The sequence below is a fragment of the Sminthopsis crassicaudata genome, chromosome 2 (genome assembly GCF_048593235.1).
Source record: "Sminthopsis crassicaudata isolate SCR6 chromosome 2, ASM4859323v1, whole genome shotgun sequence".
NCBI classification, from domain to species: Eukaryota; Metazoa; Chordata; class Mammalia; order Dasyuromorphia; family Dasyuridae; genus Sminthopsis; species Sminthopsis crassicaudata.
In genome coordinates this window covers 345,336,055-345,357,267 of record NC_133618.1, presented here as the reverse complement: position 1 = coordinate 345,357,267, position 21,213 = coordinate 345,336,055, and positions in this window count along the sequence as shown.

Below are 21,213 nucleotides of genomic sequence, written 5' to 3'. Positions count from 1 at the left end.
AAATGAATACAGAGATACATAGTAAAACATAAAGCCAAGAAAGCAATCTAGATATTAAAAGAGAGAGAGAGAGAGAGAGAGAGAGAGAGAGAGAGAGAGAGAGAGAGAGAGAGAGAGAGAGAGAGAGATCTGGCAATAACTGGGATAGTAGGGGGCCTGAAATATTCTGCATTTAGGATTCTACACATAGAGACTGAAAAAGAACCAATATTGGGCCAAGAACAAGAAAAAAGCAGAATTTATGACTGCACAGCAAAAATAATTGATGGCATGAAAATAATTGGATTCTGCAATGGCAAAACTTCCAAAGAAACAAAAGATGAAATAGATTTAGAAAGTTATTTATATGACTTCTTAAGGATTGAAGGCGTCTCTTTTATTGATGGATCCTCTTGCTGAGGACTAACTATTTGACTGAAAATAGTCAAATACTATGGAGCATAGGAATAATCAAGGTGCCTCAAATTGAGGTTCATAACACTGATAGCATCGGTAGAAATATAAGCAGTGATCCTTGTCCTTTAACTGAACACTTAGAAGGAAAATCATAAACCTGAATAGCATTAGAAATGGAAAACTGATAACTATTTGTCACTCATATATCTACAAGCCTGAATCTAAATGAAAAGGAATGACTGATCAAGTTTTGTCTGACAAATTGCCCACTTAAATTGGCTAAGGAAATGAACACACATAATATGATGGGATCCATCAGAGAGGCCTTCACTCTTGCTTTAAAGATATCCATTGTAAGGGATGTAGCACAGAGCAAAGATAAAATGTAAAATAATTACTTAGCAGTTCCATACATTTTAGGTTAGGGTGAGGTTTTCCTGATTTTAATAGTAATTGTTATAAATAATTGAATCTTGTTTCAATAAGATTTTTGACAATGATTTGAAAGAACTACTGCCAAAACCAGAGGAGCTAGGTTCATTTATTTTTCTCCACTAAAGAGATTCTCCAGTGGATTCAGGTATACAGCCTGGGGTAGATACTTTTGGGAGAGCCTTGTCTTTAATGAAAGAAGGGGTCAGATCATTTTTATTATTTAAAACACTAAACATGTTTCATTAGAATTCATCTTGAAGCCTCTGATTTTTCTGAACTATTTTGTTGTCTTCATTAACTCTCTGGTTGGGATGGTAGAGTTTTCTGCGTTTCCTATTTATATCTTCTACCAATTATATTTTGACTTCTTAATTTCTAATATTACTATTTTAACTCATCTTACTGAAGTTATTAAAATTTCCAAAAATATATCAAATGAAAGAGGTGAGAATGAAGATTTTATTTTTGCCCTCTTTCAGTGGAAACATAGCTAATGTTTTTAATTTCTCCATTGCATAGTGTTTGCTTATGGACTGAAGTAGCTTCTTTTTAATATGTTGAGATATAAAGATATCTCTATTTATTATTTTTGGAATTTTATTAAAAATGAATTGATTAGCTATTGAATATTATGTTCTCTTGTAGATTGTTTTTATTGTTTTGAAGAAAATAATTACTTTTCTTTAGGAGAATTTATTATGAATAAATTAATAGGAAAATCTTCCATGAATTCCCTTCCCACAACCATTCTCTCACCTGAGAAACTTGCCTTACATTCTATTGAAAAAAATTGAGATCATTCACCAAGATCTTCTCTTCTTCTCCCTCATTTTGAATCACTTAGATATTTTCTGTCATTGCATTTTTCCTCATCCTTGTCTTACAAGATGAGGTAGCACAAAACATGCACAAAAAGGTTTTGCCATAAAAAGATGGCACCGAACATACACAAATGACTCCATTCTATTATATTTTCTTCAGCAGAATTCACCCTCTATTATCTCTATTCTCTTGCTTGTATTCAATCTTTCCTTGTCTATTGAACGCTTCCCTTTTGACTACAAATGTGCCCACTTGATCATCTTCAAAAAACCTTCCCTTGTTCCATCCATCCCATTATTCCACATCTTACCTGCCCTTTGTGGCTAACCTCTTTGAAAATACCATCTACAAGAGAGGTTTTCATTTCTTTCTTCTTCCTTTCTTTTTTTTTAAAAAACTCTCTATAGTTTAGCTTCCAACCTTACCATTCAATAAAAATTGTTGAGAAAGTTGATTCCTTAAGGACCCCTACTTAAATTTTCAGTGGTATTATTTCATTATGATTTTATGAAGGATAGCAATTATTAGTAACTATTTATCTAGCAACACATATCAAGTCAGTATAAAAATAAGAAATTTGCATTCTGTATAAGTTATATAGGAACATAGATTTTGATAGAAGTGCCTTATAATAGATTACATGCTTTAATATAATGGATATTACTTGTGTACCAGCTGTGGGGCCTACTTGCTCAACCACAAGACTACAAGAACACTTCCATGAAATATCCCTTATCTTGTTTTGTTCAAATTCCATGATTCAATCAAATATAGATATCAGCATGAACATGACAGAAAGTCCTTAAGTTTCCTCTGAAATGTTCTTGAGACATGAAATCTCTGCTTGTCCAATTCAAGGGGTAATTTATTGATCTTGTGACTACCTGGTCAATGGAACTATTTCTTGCCTTTCCCATCCCCTGTGACCCTACCGGTTTTCTTATTTTAAACTATGTATCAAATGTTAACCAATGAAATTGTTCTGTATTTAGCATAATTGTTCTTTTAAAACTTTTTTATTTATTTAAAATCAAATACAAAAGAAAAAACAAAATAGAAAAACAATAGGAAAGAAAATTAAAACAAAACAAAACACTGGTTCTAGAATATCAGGGAAGCTATCCTTCATAATTTCATGAAAGATGCTGTCCAGGCTCTTTTGTTTTTGACCATGGCTTTAGGTATCCAATAATTCTTAAATTATCTTTAGTGAATTGATTTTCCATGTTTTTCTCAAGAGTAATTTTCCATTTTCTTTTACTTTATTCTTTTGATTTTGTTTGGTTCTTTTTTAAATTTTATTTTTGATTAGTAAAATTAAACAAGCATTTCTGTAACATAGTATAACAAAAAAAATTACTGCACATAAAACTACAAATCAATTGCATACAATTATCTATTCCTTTTAAATATATGATCCTTTTTCTTCTCCCTTCTATCCTAGATATATTAGACATAAATATGTATATATGTAACCTATTCTATACACACTTTCTTTCTCTGGATGTAGATAGTCATCCTTCATATATCCATATTTGCTCAGTTATTTTTAAAACAATGTTGCTATTGCTGTATGCAATATTCTCTTGACTCTACTAATTTCATTCTTGTTTCATTCAAGTCTATCCATGTTTTTCTAAAATCATTTCTAAGATTTCTAAGAGTTCATCATTTCTTATAGCACTTATAGCACAATAATATGCCATAACTTGTTTAGTTATTCCCCAACTGACAAGCATTCCTGCAATTTCCAGTTCTTTGCCACCAAAAAAAAGATGTAATAAATATTTTAGATAAGTTCTTTACCTTTTTCCACAATCACATAATAATTCATTTTTTTTTTTAACTAAACAGTACCATCCAAATATAGTGGTCTATATATGGCTGGGGACTTTTGCAAGTCACCTTGCCTGCTTTGATCAAATATACACTCTTTTCACAGGACCTGAGCACTTTTTCTGGACTTCTCTCTTTGCTCCTCTCAATAGATATTTCTCATTGCTGTCCCCAGCTGGTAAACTCATTTCATTTTTATTAGTCATCCCCTTCTTCTGTTTTTTGTTTTTTTTTTTGGGGGGGGAGGCTAAGGCAAAAAACAAAAATGCTTAAATGCTCTCTTGGTCAATACATGTCATCTGTTCTGACAATATAAGGGAAAAAAATTCCAAGAGTCTTCTTGTCGGACAGAAATTACAATGTTTTCTGAAGTGAGCTTTAGTTATGATATAGTACAAAACCATGTTATCCGCTTAATGAGGATTCCCAGATCATTGTTTAACTTAATTTGCTATAGTGTCCTGTTGTCTTTCAATTGTAATCCTTCTCTGGGAGGAGGTTTCTTTTCTGTAAATCCTTTTCTCTGTGAGCTGGTTTCTTGCGAGGCTTCTGGAGCCTCCAGCCAGAGCGAAGGTAGAACCTCCCTTCTTCCTGAATCCTGGCTCTTTTTACCCTCCCAGAGAATGAACTTGTAGGTATTCCAAAGATGTAAACTCCTTGAAAGGTGTAAACTCCTTTTAGAAGACTAAGGGTATAAACGCCTTTTAAAGGTGTGAACTAAAGGTGCGAATTCTGAGCTAGAGAATTTTAAGTACTATGCTAAATTAGATAATCGAGTTAGCACTTAGTAATCCTAACAATTTGTTGCTGCTCATGCTGCTGCTATTTAAGAGTAATTGGCTGCTGATTTATTCAGAATCACCCTACATAGCAATGCAGTGTCCATAAATGTACAATTGGGTCCAGTGACTTTAAAATAATACTCTTGCTTTACTGGTATGTAAGCATGATGCCACAGGGAACCATGGCATTTCCATAGTAAATACACAGTTTAAGACAATTGGCATCTCATGACCACTTATATGGATCTGGATCTCAGAGTAAAAAGAATCATTTGCTTATCCTCTAAAGGCTAATGATAGCTCAGCATGGACTAGCCAACAGACAACTTGTAACATGCCTTCCTGGTAGTTACAATTACTAGTCTGTCCTAGGCCCAACAGAGTACTTTGACCACTGACCTTTGTAGTGTCAACTCTACCTGGCTCGCCTCCTCTGAGGCCTTCAAAGGTCTCTGGCCACAATCTCTGGAATCTATGGTTTAATAACCGGTAGCGCACTCAAGAACAGCCACATGTAATCTTAAAAGCCTTTATTATACCTACTCACATAATGCCCTGACTTAATGCCCTGACTTGTTGGTTCCCTAGTGACTACTTGGTCAGAAGACTCACATGTTCACTACCAAACTCCTTACCTCTTTCGGCTATCCATCTTGGCTTAGCCACTCAGGCTAGGGAGCCAGGTTAAAGAGCACCAGGCTAAAGAGAGCGACTGCTTATGTAGGCTTATATAGGGCCTGTGAGGTCACACACACAGCACCAATCAGTGAGAGAGTCGTCACCCATTATGAAGCTATCTTAGTATGGCCAAGATCCCACCCACAGGGCAGTCCTAATATCCACAGAGATTACTTCTGGGCCACTCAATCTCTTGTTGCGCTGTGGCACTGCCCATTTAAAGGGCCCTTATAACAACTCAGCACAAGCTTTCTTCAAGCTTTAATTTGAGGTCCCTTTGATTTGAATATGCTACTGTTTTCTCAGTTTTAAGTTTGGTAGTCATTCATCTCAACTTTTCTGGAACAGTCCATGCTCTGGGAAGCAACTAGGTGACAAAGCACAAAGTTCCTTAAACTTCAATTAACAACCCCTTTTTACCAGAGATATTTTTATGTGATTAGCTTCTTGTTGCTAGAAGTCCTTTTTCTCCTTCATGGAATGTTCAAGAAGTCCAAGATGTTCCAAAAAATTTCCTGGGATTCTTGTGGACCCATAAATCTTCCTGGAAAAATCTACCTTGAGCACACTGGAGAATTACAAGATTGGAAATTTTTTTTTTGGTCCAACCTACCTGTCCCATTTGAGTCACCAATAATTGAGAAAAATAAATGAGAATCCATTGATTAGGTATTACACTAAATCACTGAATACACAAGCTAAACTGAAAACTTACCAGTTAGAAAGCCCAAATCATCGATTTCAGCAACTTTATATAGAATATGAATATGTGAGCAGAGATAATATAAACAAATTCTATAGAGAGCATAAGGGAAAGATAAGGATTTCTAAATTAAGAAGCAATAGAAGGGGAAGATAATATATGCATCAGGAACATCAGGGGGAAAGTTGGTCAAAACTTTAATCAAAGTTTATGTCCCAAGCTTGATTTTGCAGCCTTTTTCAGCAAAAAGGTTTTTTTGCTTTGAGAAAATACTATTATATAGTTCAATATAGAGTATGAGGCAGAATTTTAGCTAGCATGGTAGTGGCAAGAAGTCTAAGCCAGAAATCATCTTGTAAAAAATTGCATGACGATTGTTTGATGCTAACTGCATGTGATCAATAGCTCGAGCAATTCTATCTATAATAACTATCATGGGAGACAGAACCAAGATGGCTGAGAAAAGGCAGGAAGTTGTCTGAGTTCTCCCCAGTTTCCCTCAAAACAACTTTAAATCAGCCTCAAAACAAGTGACAGAGCCCACAAAAGAGATGGAATGAAATAATTTTTTAGCCCAAGATAACTTAGAAGAACTGACTGGTAAAGAGGCAGTCAAATATAAAGACAAGTTAGGGTTTTTGTATTTGTACGGTCTGTTTGTCTGTCTTTTATACCTTAATAATTTATTATGTATAACCCTTTGAACTTTAAAGTATCAGCTAGGCAGCTGCATTGATATGCTGAGGAACATGTTGCTATGATTCAAGATTCAATAGCAAGGGACTGATTAATGGACTTAGCGTTTTACTAGAAGAGAATTCTCCCTTTCTAGGTGAATATCCAGACCATGATTAATCTAAACCCTCTGTCTTATTTCCAGTAAGTTAGCAAGCATGTCTATATGTCTGTCTTTGTAATCACTATATTGTCTTGGGTATCCTTTTTAAAAAAATCTTGAGTAATCCTGGTCTGGTCTCACATAAATTTCAAGTGATCAGCAGGATCCTTATCACTAATTATATAAATTTGATGTCTCAATAACAATTTGAGTAACCAGTGATCATTATGAGACTCATTAGGGTTGGTAACTCTGATCTGGTTCTGGTAACTCTGGTTTGTGATAATTACCTGTAGATGTAGAAGCTAAATTATTCCTGGTTAAATCTACTTCCAATATGGGAATTTTGGTTTGGTTAAGTTCTAAACAGCTTAAATAAAACATCCTCGAGTCCAGGAAAGATCTTTTGATTTTGAAATCTTGTGAAATAATTCCTATACAGGAAAAAATACTTTTTTTTTAATAGGAATGAAATGTTTGAAATTTCATACCAAAATTAGTTCTTCCTGGTGATTGTAATTATAATTCTCATGCTAAACTAAAATTCTCAGTAAACAGAAACTTTTAATCATTTGGACAAACTTTTCGTGAGAGATAACTGTTAAGAAAAAATAGGTAGAATTCTTATTTTTATTATGTAAAGAGTGGTACCATAAACAAATTAGGAGAGCATGAAATAGTTTATTTGTGAAATCTATTAATAACGAAAGAATAGATATATATTTCTTTTTTTAATTATAGCTTTTTATTGAGAGAATATATGCATGGGTAATTTTTCAACATTGCCCCTTGCAATCACTTCTCTTCCCTCCCTCCACCCCCTCCTCTAGATGGCAGGCAGTCTCATACATGTTAAACATATTAAAGTATATCTTAGACACAATATAGGTGTGCAGATTTCTACAGTTCTCTTGTTGCACAAGAAGAGACAGATTCCCAGGTAAAAATAACCTGGGAAAAAACCCCCAAAATGCACGTAGTCCACATTCATTTCCCAGTGTTCTTTCTCTAGATATAGCTGGTTCTGTCCATCATTGATCAACTGGAACTGAATTGGATCTTCTCTTTGTCAAAGATATCTACTTCCATCAAAATATCCTCATATAGTATTGTTGTTGAAGTGTATAATGATCTCCTGGTTGTGCTCATGTCACTTAGCATCAATTGATATAAGTCTCTCCAAGCCTTTCTGTATTCATCCTACTGATCATTTTATATAGAAAAATAATATTCCATAACATTCATACACCACAATTTACCCAACCATTCTCCAATTGTTGGACATCCATTCAATTTTCAGTTTCTAGGGTCTACAAAAAGGGCTGCTACAAATATTTTGGCACAAAAAGATACCTTTCCCTTTTTTAATATCTCTTTGGGATATATGCCCAGTAGTAACACTGTTGGATCAAAGGATAAGCAGAATTTTGATAACTTTTTGAGCATAATTCCAAATTGCTCTCCAGAATGGTTGGATTCTTTCACAACTCCACCAAAAATACATCAATGTCTCAGTTTTCCCGCATCCCCTCCAACATTCGTCATTATCTTTTCCTGTCATTTTAGCCAATCTGACAGGTGTGTAGTGGTATCTCAGAGTTGTCTTAATTTGCATTTCTCTAATCAATAGTAATTTGAAACACTCTTTCATATGAGTAGAAATAGTTTCAATTTCATCATCTGAAAATTGTCTGTTCATATTCTTTGACCACTTATCAATTGGAGAATGGCTTGATTTCTTATAAATTAGAGTCAGTTCTCTATATATTTTGGAAATGAGGCCTTTATCAGAACCTTTAAGTATAAAAATGTTTTGCCAGTTTATTGCTTCTGTTCTAATCTTGTTTGCATTAGTTTTGTCTGTACAAAAGCTTTTTAACTTGATATAATCAAATTTTTCTATTTTGTGATCAATAATGGTCTCTAGTTCTCCTTTGGACACAAATTCCTTCCTCCTCCACAAGTCTCAGAGATAAACTGTCCTATGTTCCTCTAATTTATTTATAATCTCATTCTTTACGCCTAAATCATGAACCCATTTTGATCTTATCTTGGTGTATGGTGTTAAGTATGGGTCCATGCCTAGTTTCTGCCATACTAATTTCCATTTTTCCCAGCAGTTTTTGTCAAATAGTGAATTCTTATCCCCAAATTTGGGATCTTTGGATTTGTCAAACACTAGATTGCTATAGTTAATGATTATTTTGTCCTGTGAACCTAACCTATTCTACTGATCAACTAGGCTATTTCTTAGCCAATACTAAATGGTTTTGGGGACTGCTGCTTTATATAATATAGTTTTAGAACAGCTAGGCACCTTCATTTGATTTTTTTTCCATTATTTTTGTTGTTATTTTTTTCTAGATCATTAAAATAATTTCTTGGGATTGGGATAGCACTAAATAAATGGATTAGTTTAGGTAGTATTGTCATCTTTATTATATTTGCTTGGCTTGTCCAAGAGTGCTTAATATTTTTCCAATTGTTTAAATCTGACTTTATTTGTGTGGAAAGTGTTTTGTAGTTTTGCTCACATAATTCCTGACTTTCCTTTGGCACATAGATTCCCAAATATTTTATGCTATCAACAATTATTTTAAATGGAACTTCTCTTGGTGTTGGATTTTGTTGATGATATATAAAAATGCTGAGGATTTATATGGATTTATTTTGTATCCAGCAACTTTGCTAAAATTCTGAATTATTTCTAATAGCTTTTTAGTAGAATCTCTGGGGTTCTGTAAGTATATCATCATATCATCTGCAAAGAGTGATAAATTGGTTTCCTCATTACCTACTCCAATTCCTTTAATTACTTTCTCAATCCTTATTGCTGAAGCTAGCATTGACAATACAATATTGAATAGTAATGGTGATAGTAGGCAACCTTGATTCACTCCTGTTCTTATTGGGAATGGTTGCAGTTTATCGCCATTACATATGATGCTTATTAATGGTTTTAAATAGATGCTCCTATTTTAAGGAAAAGTCCATTTAATCCTATAATCTCAAGCATTTTTAATAGGAATGAGTAGTGGATTTTATCAAATGCTTTTTCTGCATCTATTGAAATGATCATATGTTTTTTGTTCATTTGGATATTGATATAGTCAATTATGCTAATTGTTTTCCTAATATTGAACCAGCCTTGCATTCCTGGTATAAATCTTACTTGGTCATGGTGTATTATCCTAAGGACGATTTTCTGTAATCTTTTTGCTAATATTTTATTTAATATTTTAGCATCAATATTCATTAAGGAGATTGTTCTATAATTTTCTTCCATTTCATTTAAGTTATCGAATTTATTGGCATAAAGTTGGGCAAAGTAACTCCTAATTATTGCTCTAATTTCCTCTTCATTAGTGGATAGTTCTCTCTTTTTATTTTTAAGACTAACAATTTGATTTTCCTCTTTCCTTTTTTTAAATCAAATTTATCTCTTTTGTTAGTTTTTTTCATAAAACCAACTCTTAGTTCTATTAATTAATTCAATAATTTTTTTTAATCTCTTCTTTTATTTTTAGAATTTCAAGTTTAGCGTTTGACTGGGGGTTTTTAATTTGTTCCTTTTCTAGCTTTTTTAGTTGCAAGCCCAATTCACTGACTTTCTCTTTCTCTATTTTATGCAAGTAGGCCTCTAGAGATATGAAATTTCCTCTTATTACAGCTTTGGCTGCATTCCAAACATTCTGGTATGATGTTTCATTACTGTCATTTTCTTGGGTGAAATTATTAATTATGTCTATGATTTGCTGTTTCACCCAATCATTCTCCAAAGATCTATGATACTATCATATCTGATATTCTATTTACCTCTTTGACTTCTTTCTTATTTATTTTGTGGTTCGTTTATTTAATTCTGAGAGTACAAGGTTGAACTCTCCTGCTATTATAGTTTTGCTATCTATTTCTTCTTCCAGCTCTCTAATTTTTCTTTTAAGAATTTAGATAGCACTTGGTGTGTATATGTTTAATATTGATATTGTTTCATTATCTATGCTACCCTTTAGCAAAATGTATTTCTTGCCATCTTGTTAACCCCTGTCCTTTCCTTCCTCTTTATCCCTCTCCCTAGTATTAAACTTGTGAGCATCACTTGCCTCTCACAGCCCTCCCTTTTTAGGATCCCTCCCCCACTTTAGAGTTCCTCCTCTTTTCTTACCCCTTTTCCTCACAATTCCTGTATTCCCTTCCACTTAGCTTACTCCTTCCCTTTTCACTTTTCCCCTCCTACTTTTCAATGAGGTGGGAGAAGTTTCTCTGTAAATCGAATATGTCTAATATTTTTCTCTTTAAGCCAATTCTGAGTAAGATACACACTATGTTCATCCCCCTCCCTTCTTTCCCTCAGATATAATAGGTTTCCTTTCCATCTTCGTGAGATGTAGTACCTCACTTTACCCTTTTTCTGGTACAATTTCCTTTCCACCTCTAGTTTCTTTTTTATATTATAACAGTAAAACCAAATTATATATGTGTTCTTTATGTGTATTCATACAGAAATATAGTTCCCAAGATTTCTTTTTACTTTTTTATGTTTCTCTTGAGTCCTGTATTTGGAGATCAGACTTTTTGTTTAGTTCCCTTTTTTTCATCAGAAATAAAGGAAATTCACCCATTTCATTGAATGTCCATCTTCTTCCCTGGAAAAAAAATTCTCATTTTGGCTGTGTAACTTATTCTTGGCTGTATCTCAAGTTCCTTAGCCTTTCAGAATATCATATTCCTTTAATGTGGATGCTGCTAGATCCTGAGTAATCCTTATTGTGGCTCCTCTATATTTGAATTGTTTTTTTCGTAGCTGCTTGTGGCATTTTTTCCTTGATCTGATAGTTCTGGAATTTAGCCACAATATTTCTTGGAGTGTTGATTTTGGGATCTCTTTCAGTAGGTGAGCGATGACTTCTTCAATGTCTATTTTACCCTCTGTTTCTATAACATCTGGGCAGTTCTCTTTGATGATTTCCTGAAAAATAGTGTCTAGGCTCTTTTTTTCCATCATAATTTTCAGGAAGTCCAATAATTCTCAGATTATTTCACCAAGATCTATTTCCCAAGTAGGTATTTAACATTTTTTTCCATCGTTTCATTTTTTTTTTTGGTTTTGCTTGACTGATTTTTGGTGTCTCCTCAAATCATTCATTTCCATTTGTTCAGTTCAGATTTTTAATGAGTTATTTTCTTCATTTACTTTTAAATTTTCTTTTTGTAGTTGTTCAATTGAGTTTTTAAATGAGTTGCTTTGTTCTATGGAATTTTTTTTTCCATTTTGCCAATTTTATTTTATAGAGAGCTATTTTCTTTTTCCAATTCACCAATTCTGTTTTCCTTGGAATTGTTTATCTTTTCCAATTTACTAATTCTCTCTTTTTAAATGAGTGGGATGACTTATCCAGTCTCTCTTGCTAAGCTTCCCTTTTCTTTTCCCATTTTTCTTCTAGCTCACTTGTAAGAGCCTTTTAAATTTCTTCTATGAGAATCTTGTGTGATGTGTGTGTATGATTGTGTGATGGGGACTGGTCCCCCTTTCGGGATTCATTTGGAAACACTGTTTTTAGTCTCCTCAGGGTTTGAAGTCTGCTCTCTATCCGTATAGAAGCTATCAATAGTTAGGGTGCTTTAATTTTTTTTTTTTTGCTGATTTTGACAAAAAAGAATCAAAGAAAACAAACAAACAAACAAACAAAAAAATGAAATGCAGTCTGCTTTTTGGGCATTGTGGTCTTACTAAGCTTCCTCTACAGACTATAGGAAGTAACAGTGAGGCAGTAGTGGATCAGTAATATCTGTGCTGCCTGCATAGTGGCCACTTTCTGAGATTCTGAGAATGTGCTGAGTCACTCTAGTTGCTGTGTGGGTGTAGTCAGGTCCCGAGAGACCCCAGTGTTTCACTATTGAAGTCTTAACCCCTTGTGTTTATAGCTTCTCTGCTGATCTACTGGCTTGCTACCAGGGCAAAGAAGCTCATGCTGGGTAAAAGTTCTCCCCACAAATTTTCCAACAGCTGAGACCATATCCCACCTCCATCCAGTTTGCTCAGTGTGAGCTACTTTCTGGGCTCTCACTGCCTGCCTGCGGACTGCACCTGGTCTAACTGTCCCTGCCTATGAGTAAAAACAGGCCTTTTCTGGCAAATTTCGAGGGTGTCTTCAGTTGGTAGTGTACTTGTGGGTTTTTTTCAGTCAAGCACTAATTCTGAAGCCATGTCATGAAAGAAGTAGTCTGGGGGCAAGGAAGAGCTTAGATAGATGTGTGTGTCTTCTCCACCATCTTGGCCAGAAATTCCAAGTAGATATATATATATATATATATATATATATATATATATATATATATATATATATATATATTTCAATGACAAAAAAAAAAGGAAAATGGACTTTTTTGTACAAAAATATTTAAAACAACTTTTTTGTGTTGGCTAAAAATTGGAAATTAAAGGATACTCATAACTTGGGAACTGGCCAAACAAATTGTGGCATATTATTGTGATGGAATATAATTGTACTTTAAGAAAGTACAGCAGAATGACTTCAGAAAAAACCTGGACTTATATCAACTGATACATAGTGAAGTGAACAGAAGCAGGAGAATGCTGTTTATTGTAATATAATGAAGAATTGTGAGTGATTTAGCTATTCTCAGAAATATAATGATTCAAGACAGTCTCAAAGGACCCATGATAAAGAATATTATCTGCCTCCAGATAAAGAACTGATGTTATTTGAATACAGATTGAAACATGCTATTTTTCATTTTCTTTCATTTGAATTTTCACTTTTCTTTTAATTGAGTCTTCTTGTATAAAATTACTAACATGAGTGTATAACCTATATCTGATTACTTATAGTCCCAAGGAAGGAAAAGGGGAGAAAGAGAAAGAGTGATAGAATTTGGAATTCAAAACTTAAAAAAATCCCAAATATTAAAAAATTTGTTTTAACATGTAATTGGGGAAAATATAATAAATTTTAAAAAATGTATAATTTTGATTATGTTAAATTAAAAAGGTTTTGTCCAAAAAAATATAGACAGGAAAAGAATGGAACCTTTTCCTACAAAAATTTTCAAACTTTTAAAAATAAATAATCTCATCTTTCTTTTCTTAATTCTGGTCAGGTTGGGAATGTAAAGAGAGAGGAATAGATGAAGATCTTTCTTTTTCAAAGAAATTTATAGCATTACACACTAACTAGAAATTAAATTTGTGATTTGAAAAATAAATCTGTTTATCATGCATTCTCCCAAATTATGGTAAAAATATGGTTTGAGTGATTTTATAAATGCTGAAATATCTTAGTGAGTTTTTTAATCTCTAAGACTTTTTCTCATAAACTCTCTGCTTGTGCATTATTATTTGCCTTTCCTGGACAATGATAAATTTATTGTTTTAGTGTAGAGCAAGAAGGTGATTTCAACAACTAGAAAATAAACACAGAACTGAAACCAGTTTAGAAATTTAGCTCCTTTAGAGTCCAAAAGGAGAGGGGAAAAAAAGAAAGAAAAAATGGTTTTGCAATTTAAATCCTTATCTTATGCTTAAGAACCAGTCACTTATTAACTAATTTTTATACCATAGAAGTTAAATAATTTGAGAATAAACAAAATTAATTTGAGGATTTTTTTTTACCTTACCACTCTGTTTCTTTTATGAATTTTATGAACAGAACTTCATTGCCTAGGAAAATTAGAAGTAAAGCCATCTAAGAGGAATGGGAATAGACTGCAGGTGGTCTCTTAAGATGGATGGCAAAAGCCTTTCCAAGATAGAATCAGTGGGCTTATCCTGTTATAGAAAGTAGGCTAGATGTCAGTCTCTATGTACTATGTAACTATTTCCTTCATCTCTAAGGTTATTTTTCCCAATGATAAGTTTTTCCAAACTTATACAATAGCCATTTTGATCACAGAAAAATATTTAATTGACATTATATAAGAAAACTTATATAAATTATATAATTATATAAATGAATGAAGGAAGCCAGTTCTGGGATGTAATTGCAAAATATTGTTTTCCATGAAAAATTGACAAAGTAGTAAAGATAAGCAAGTGTTGTGGAAAGAAAGATGCAGTTTTGAAGTTTGCAGTATGCTGTTCAAACTTCACAGGATGAAAAAGAAAGTTAAAGAAAGTTTTGCATTTTATTGGGTTAAAAAGACTGTGTATAGAGATATCTATGAATGTGTATGCATATACACATATATGTATGTGTATGTATATGTCCAGTAGATGGATAGTATTTATAGAAATAGTGGGCAGCAAAGTGGCACAGTGGATAGAGTGAACAGAATCTTATCTCTGGAGTCAGAAAAGCTCACCTTTCTGTATTTAAATCTGGCCTCTGACACTTATTAGCCTTGTGACCTGTTTGTCCAAGTTTTCTCATTTGTAAAATGAGCTAGAAAAAGAAATGTGTATTTCCTTTCAGTATGTTTAGTATTCTTGGCTGAAATGCCTGAACAAATTTGGAAAAAAAATGTTTGCTAAAAAGTGTTTTGACATTTCTCATGATCTCTTAGTTTTATTTTATCAAATTGAATATTCTTGTTTATTTTGAGAAATAGCTGATCTCAAGTAGCATCATTTCAAATTGACAGTATTCCATCCATGTATAACATTTACCAAGTAGAGAACAAAGAAATAATATTAGAGCAGGGAATCATTTGAATAAAATTAACAGTCTGTCCTTGAAGGATCAAAAGAAAGATATATTATAATCTTTATGTAAAGAATATTTTACCACCTGAGACTGGCTATAATAACCTGTGAAGAATGTATAATTTTGTTGCTTGACTAGTTTTTCCAAAAGACATCCTATGGCTTTTACCTGAGATCATATCATAAAGGGAATTATATTGGGTAAGTCAATCTGTGGCTTTAGTCTCAGACTTGAAAGAATAGTCCTAATTTTGTTACATGTCTTTCTTTCTTTTCACTAGATTCTTTATGGATAATGGTCAAAGACATGGAATATTCAAGGGAAAATATTTCCCAGGAGCAGACAATTTCATAAAATTACAGCTAAATCCAAGTTAACAAAATAAGAAAGCTGTTGTTTGAATGGAGTTAAATTGAATTTTGTACATATATATTTGATTAAACACTTAAATATTACTCAGCATCTGAATTGTACTAAGTGGTTAGGGGAAAATCTGGAGAGATTAAACATGAAAAGATATCTGACTAAGACCTTGAGTTTGGTTGCCAGGATCAAATTTGGGAAGTTTTGAAAAAACTGTCTTACAATACTAATTGCTATTGCAATGATTTTCCTTTATTGTTCTATTCTGTGATCCCTAATACCTGTATCTTCCTCTAGAAATGCCTATAAGAAAACTTACATAAAAATTTCCTAAAAAGAAAGCAATAGGATATACTACAATGTTGCCTGAAATATATAAATGTGCCCTTTGACCCAAATGGAATTGTTTTAAGATAACTTTTCACTCATGCTTTGAAAATTCTTCCTAGGCATATCTTGAGCTTCTTGACACAGTTGGCTTGAGGCAAACAGAACATGCTTCCTGAAGGAGTCTGCAAAAGCTTGGGATGTAAACTTTGGTTCAATTTTTGGCTAACTAGTTTGCTGAACTTAATGAGATAGACATCTATATCTTCCCCTTCTATTCATTGTTTCCTGATGTGTAAGTCCTTACCTTCTGCTTATGTACTCAAATTCTCTATAAGGTTTATGAAACAGACGTTCTGTACTCAGATTGATAATTTTTCTGTATAGCCTACACTTCAAATATAATAAAAATTTATTCCTATCTTGGCACAATTGACTCAGAATTTACAGCAGAACAGTAATTTACCTAAGCAGTAACCTAAAGCAGTACCTAATCAGTGAAATCTTGCCTAATTTTTATCTCAAGATAAAGGACAACAGTGTACTTTATGACTCTAGGTCCCCTTAAAATAATCCTGTGTGGCCAGAGAAGAAGGTTGATGATGTCTGATGCCTTAAAGGGAATCACATATTATTTTTTTCATCAATATGATAGATAAGTTAGACAACACTTCTAGTAAATAGTATGAAGATATCAGTGATATAGCGTGTGTTCAGGAAAAATTAGCACTTCTTGTGTGAGGGCTGCCAATCCCCTTTCAAAGTTGCTTATCTCTTTTTGGTATCCACTGCCATTGAACCCTAATACATAGTGAAGCTACAGCATGTAAAATGGTAAAACATTTCAGTAGATGGGCTAAATTGGGTTGAGGATAACCAAAGGGTCTCAAATTCTTTGGTGAGTTAGGGGGTGTTTACCCCAAGCATGTAAAGATACCCTGGTATAATGGATATATGAAAACAATTTATTCTAAGGTCCATGAAAGTGGATGAAGCTGGTATTATGGAGTGCTTAGAGATTGAATGAATATCAAAGATGCCAAAATTATTTGCTGCATCTTGAGCCACCAAAGTTTTGACTTTGCTTTTTAAATGGACTTTGATGACTTTGGAAGAGAGAGTGAGTCATGCAACTCTGCCTTACTTAATCCATTTATGCATTAATCCAAAGATATTACCATACCATTTTTACTAACTTTATCTATGTCAAAGTTCTTTGGTGACAGGCAAGTAATGAAGCTGCACATACAAAGCCAATGGGAGCTGTAGTCACAACCCTGCACAGAGGAGGCCTAGACCTTAGGATTTTCTTCTCACAGACTGAAGGAGCAGTGAGATTCAGCAGCTCTCTGGGAGTCTGGACAGCCTTTTAGAAAGACTGCTCTACTTACTACGTGGTAGTGGGAATTAGGCTAGAAAAAATTGCCCTAAAATTGTCTTCTTCACCCTACCCTGGCCTGCTTATCATGGGGGGCTCAGATTATATCCTGTGGTTAAACCACACAAAAATGTAGAAAAATTTTACAAAAATGACTCCATTCATCATCAATACATGGAATGTGTACATGCTTATAAACAACATGAAATACAATAAACCTGAAAGATGAACAACTCTTGTGAGAGAACTCAGTAGGTGTCACATCCAAATAGCAGCCCTAAGTGAAATCAGATTGGCAAGTGAAGGTCAGCTTACTCAAATCAGAGCTGGAAACACATTTTTTCTCAAGTTGGTTTGCAACTAAAACTAAATTCAGTTAAGCTTGCATGCTCACCAAAAAGAGTGAATGACAGGCTCATAATAATGTGATTGCCACTTGCAGGAAAGTGCCATGCTACCATCATCAGTGCATATACTTCCACCATGGTAAACCCTAATGAGGTCTAAGAAACTTCTTTTTTTATGAAGACCTGGAAACCCTGAACATTAAGACATTGATTTTAATATAAGAGTTAACAGAGACTACCAGATATGGAAGATTCATGCATTTCTTGGGAGGCATGGAGTCAGAAACAATAGCAGCAATGGTCCTTATGTCTGAGGACTTGTGCAACTCATGATGTTTTTTTATTATAACATTATATTTAATTTAAAATGCAAACTTTGGGAATGTGCCCTTCCAACAAATACTGACTTTTAACAAACTATATCGTTATTAGGAGAAGAGACAGACAGGATGTGAAAGTGATGAAGGTGATGAATGATGCAGAGTGCTGGGCTAGTCATAAATTTAGTTTCTCTAAGCTAAATATTCATATTCAACCAAAGCTGTGATTCCAAGACTCAATATCAACAGATTAGAACACTTTTCTGAGCAAAAACAATTTGTGGCTAACTTGTAAGAAAAGTCGAGCCAATACCAAGTTGGTAATAGTGGAGTAGAAAGGAAGTGGTTGGCATTCAGAGGTTTGTTGTACTACCTTGCATTTACTTATTTGGACCAAAACATTAGCAAACATCAAAATTGCTTTGATGGAAATGATGGGGAAATTCAGAATCTGAACTCCACAGGATATGTCTACTCCACATCCATGTCTTAAGTAGGAAGTGTTTAACTCTAGCAAAATAAAATGCAAGTGAAACTTAATTGACATGCAGGGTTCTTAGTAAAAAGGCAGATGAAGTTACTATCAGTTTTATACTCATAGTAACAATCCAAAGAACTCTTATCTGAGTGACTATTTATGGGCCAAAGATCCTGTACCTTTGACTGCTGAGAGCTGATGCATTCACAATGATTAGTGGAAAATGACATGGAGATATCACACAAATATGATACTAATATCTAAATCAAGAAGATCCAAAGCAGAGAAAGAAAATTTTAGATCAATCTCCTTAATGAAAATATTAGCAAAAAATTTAAAGCAATTTATCACCACGATAAGACACTATGAATACATGGGATTTATACCAGGATTGCAGGGCTAGTTCAATATTATGAAAACTGCCAGCTTAATCATATATTATCTTATCAATAAGAAAAGCAACAGAAATCATATGATCATCTCAATAGAAGCAGAAAAAGCTTTTGACAAATTACAGCATCCATTTCTACTAAAACATTAGAGATCATAGAAATAAATGGATGTAAAAAATAATAATCAGTATCTATCTAAAACTATCTGCAAGCATTGTATGAAATGGAATTAAGATTGAGGCTTTTACATTAAGATGAAGAAGAAAGGATGCCCATTATCCCCACTGTTACTCACTATTGAACTAGAAATGTTAGCTGCAGCAATAAGAGAAGAAAAAGAAATGGAAAGAATTAGAATATGCAATGAAGAAATAAAAGCATCATTCCTTGAATATGTTATGATGGTACATTTAGAGAATCCTAGAGAATCAACCAACAAATTACTTGAAGTATAATTAACAACATTGGAAAAATGGCAGGACATAACATAAACCCATAAAATCATTAGCATTTCTATATATTACTAACAAAACCCAAAAATAAGAAATAGAGAAATTCCATTTAAAATACTTGTAAATCAGAGAAAATATTTGGGAGTTTACCTCCAAAGATGAACCTAAGAACCACATGAACACACTTATAACAGATTTTTCACACAAATTAAATTGAGATATGAATAGCTGAAAAAATATAATTTGCTCATGGTTAGGTCTAGCTAATAAAATAAAAATAGCAATTCTACTTAAATTAATTTACTTATTCTATGCCATACTAATCAAACTGCCAAAAATATTTTATAGAATTAGAAAAAAATAATAAAAATTCATCTGGAATAACAAAAGGTCAAGAATATCAAGGAAATTAATGGGGAAAAATGCAAAAAAAAAAGGTGGACTATCTGTACCAGACCTGAAACTATAATATTGGTAAACTCAAAGACTAGGTTCTGGGATAAGAACTCATTATTTTTAAAAACTGCTGGAAAAACTAGAATATAGGATGACAAAACAAGGCATAGACCAACATCTCACACCTATACCAACATTCATGATTTAGACATAAGGGATGATATTATAAGTAAATTAGAAGGGCAAGTGATAGTTTACCTAGCAGATCTTTGGAGAAGGAAGGAATTTACATCCAAAGAAAAAATAGAGAACATTGTGCAAAATGGATAATTTTCATTATATTAAATTTAAAAAGTTTTGTACAAACAAAATCAATGCAACCAAGATTAGAAGAGAAGCAGAAAGTTGAAAAATAATTTTTACAGCTAGTATTTCTCATAAAGGCTTAATTTCCCTAAAATATACAGAACTGAGTCAAATTTATAAGACTATAAGTTATTTTCCAAATGATAAATGGTCAAAAGATATTATCAGAATATTTTCAGTTGAAGAAACTAAAACTGTCTATAGTTATATGAAAAATTCTTTAAATTGCTATTGATTGGAGAAATGAAAATTAAATCAAACTCAGATATCACTTCACACTTATCAAAATGGCTAAGATGACAGGAAAAAATAATGATGAATGTTGGAGGGCATGTGGGTAAACTGGGACACTAATGCATTGTTAGTGAAGTTGTAAAGCGCTCTCCAGCCATCCTGGAGAGCAATTTGGAACTTTGCCCAAAGGGCTATAAAACTCTGCATTTCCTTTGATGCAGCAGTGTCATTACTAGGACTATTTCCCAAAGAGGTCATTAAGGAGGAGAAAGGATCCACATGTGCAAAAATGTCTGTAGCAACTTTTTTTTTTTTTTTTTTTTTTTAATGGTGGCAAGGAATTGAAAAACAATGGATGCCCACCAATTGGGGAATGGCTGGATAAGATATGGTATATGAAAGTAATGGGATATTATTGTTCAATTAAAAATGATAAGCAGGCTGATTTCAAAAACATTTTAAAAGACTTACATGAACTGATGCCGAGTGACATGAGGACAGCCAGGAGACCAGTGTACACACAGTATACAATAAGTGCAAGATTATGTAATGATAAATTATTATAGCCTTGGTTCTTCTCAACAATACATTGTTCAAGGACAATTCCAATGGACTTGTTACATGATTTTGGGTGCAGGACCATACTTCTAGCTGAGGAAAAGACAGTTATTTCTGTCCAATCTGATTCTCTTCTTTGGAGGCCATAACTGGCAAACAATCTCACTTTTCCTACCTCAGATCAAGATAACTTGGCAAACAATAGTATTGATATCATGGCCTTGTGCATTGTGGAATTAGTGTTTCGCCTACTAAAAAAAGCATTGTAGCAATGAATCACTGTCACATAGAATAACACCTATTTCATTACCGCCCCCCCTCCACAAGGAATATAGACTTATTTAGTTTTGAAAAACCAAATGTTAGCCAAAAACTTGTTGGCACTAAAAGACAACTGAATGATTTCATGTTATGGAATACTTCTTTCCATAGTGTTAAGGGAAAAGTAT